The 2,500-nt window shown below is 51.2% G+C and overlaps 1 protein-coding gene across 1 annotated transcript in view; it reads right to left on the bottom strand.

Annotated features, from left to right (window-relative positions):
* dgkzb (diacylglycerol kinase, zeta b) overlaps positions 1–2,500 on the bottom strand; it is a gene marked incomplete at both ends in the record, with an annotated part of 29,831 nt that overhangs the window by 4,249 nt on the left and 23,082 nt on the right. The window lies entirely within an intron of this gene.

Here is a 2,500-nt window from a genome sequence, read left to right as displayed (position 1 = left end):
AGAGGATCAGCGCCCCATCTCACAGTGAAGATGATGAGAGCCCAGCAGAAACACACAACACCTTGGCCATCTCTGCACCTCCCACACCTAACAACTACTCCAATAGACTAAAGGAGAGTCTGGCCCTACTGGAAATGGAATTCACTGAATTCAAAGAGCTCACTCAGACCAGACTCAGTGACTCCCCAGACAACACTCTGCAGCAGCTTAAAGAGGAGCTCCAGCAACTTAAAAGGGACAACCAGGTCATGGCATCACACCTAAGAGGGAGTCTAAAGGAGCTGAAACAGGAGAACAGTGCTCTACGTGCCCAGTTGGCCAGAGTAAAGGAGGATGCTGAAGAGAGAGAAAGGAGTTTCACCTGGAAACTCCAACAGGTGAAAGACCAACTGTCAGCAGCCCCCACAGTGACGAGTACGGAGACACAGACTATGCCTGCCTGTGTCCCGAGTCCCTGCCATGTCTCTGCCCCATCCTCTCTGCCCTGCACCCAGCCAACCAACACCCAGCTCTGCAACACTCAGACACCTCACGATCCATCCACACAGCCAGCAGCCAACTCTGTCCAGCTCAGCTTCCCTCCAACCAGCCTGAGGAGCAAGGCCCAGAGGTAGTCCTGCTGACGGACTCAAATGGAAGATATCTTGAGACAGAACGGCTTTTTCCTGGTCAGAGAGTGCTATTTAAATGCTGCAGCACCACAGGACAGGCCATGAAGCTGTTAAAGAAGGAGACCCTTTACAACCCTCAATACCTGGTGATCCACACGGGCACAAATGACCTGCACGCCCTCTAAAAGAACACTGCTGAGGCAGTGAGGAAGATGGCGAAACAGGCCAGTGAGGAGTTCCCCAACACTCGCATCGTCATCTCCACCCTGCTGCCCAGAACAGACACACCGCCTCATGTCATCCATTAATATGGAGATCAGAAGAGGATGTGCTGCCCTTCCTAATGTGCACCTCGCTCACCACCCGACCATCGGCACCTGGGACCTCTATGATGAACTCCATCTACACAAAGAAGCGGTGAGAATATTTGCAAAGACACGGTTCTGGGACGCAGTCCTTTCATTCCCTCCTCTACTAGGAACTTTAGAGACTGGCCCAGACCTCCTAGCCACCACCAACCCAGGTTCAGCCCTCAACCAGAGAGGAGACACAGCCGCTCAGCCAGGGCCTTCACTGCTCAGCGCCCCTCTGTGCACAACCATCACCCCACCACTGTGAAGGACAGGCAGGGGAGGACCCCCACCACAGGACCCAGACCGTCTCCACCGGATCAGCAGAGCAGCTACAGAGCAGCCCCTGGCCCCAGACCTCATGAGCAGAGCAGCTATGGAGCAGCCCCTGGCCCCAGACCTCATGAGCAGAGCAGCTACGGAGCAGCCCCTGGCCCCAGACCTCCTCCACATCAGCATCAGAGTTATGCTGCAGCTGTTACCACGGCCCCTCACTCTGCTCCTTCAGAGCTGGGAGACATCAGAGAGATGCTGCACATGCTGTGTAATCGCCTCATGTTAAATACACATCAGCAATAGATGATCATTCTGAAGAAATGTTATTATTATTAATGTCCCACTGTAGCTGCACCCACTTGATTTGATTAGATCTTATATAAATGAAATGTAATACTCTTTATTTATGGAAAGGTAGTCTTCATAATTGTCACACCAAATAGGTTCATGTTTTTCTTTGTTTTGTCTTCTTTTGATCAATTTAAATGCGTTCTTTTCTAATAAGCTGCTGGAACATTCAGGGCCTCTACTCCTCAACCTTTGGGCTGAAGAGCACGAACCCTGAATTCCAAAAATGTATTGAACATATTGATATTCTTGTATTAACAGAAACATGGTGTCAGAATGACACGCCCACTCACTGTCCCTCAGGGTATCATGAAGTCATGGTCCCCTCTATAAAGGCCAAAACAATACGAAAGGGCAGAACTTCTGGGGGGATCGTGGTCTGGTATAGAGGAGAGCTGGCCAATCACGTTTCACCGGTGAAACAAGGGATGATCTAGATCAATGATCTAGCAGTGCAGCTGGACCAGAGTGCCGCCCCAGGCCTCTGGCTCCTCGACAGAGAGGTGAAGCCTCTGTTCTATGCAGACGACCTGGTGCTGTTGTCTCCTAGACAGAGAGGTGAAGCCTCTGTTCTATGCAGACGACCTGGTGCTGTTGTCTCCTAGACAGAGAGGTGAAGCCTCTGTTCTATGCAGACGACCTGGTGCTGTTGTCTCCTAGACAGAGAGGTGAAGCCTCTGTTCTATGCAGACGACCTGGTGCTGTTGTCTCCTAGACAGAGAGGTGAAGCCTCTGTTCTATGCAGACGACCTGGTGCTGTTGTCCCAACAAAGCAGGGACTCCAACAGCAGCTAGACCTGCTGGAGGTCTACTGTCACAACTGGGCCCTGGCAGTAAACCTAAAGAAGACTCACATTATGATCTTCCAAAAAAGGCCCAGATGTCAGGAAAGCAAACACCATTTTACTTTAGGAA

Source organism: Taurulus bubalis, assembly GCF_910589615.1.
Source record: "Taurulus bubalis genome assembly, chromosome: 9".
In the NCBI taxonomy this organism is placed as follows: domain Eukaryota; kingdom Metazoa; phylum Chordata; class Actinopteri; order Perciformes; family Cottidae; genus Taurulus; species Taurulus bubalis.
The sequence above is the reverse complement of the archived record's forward strand: the minus strand, read 5'-3'. Positions and strand labels throughout refer to the sequence as shown.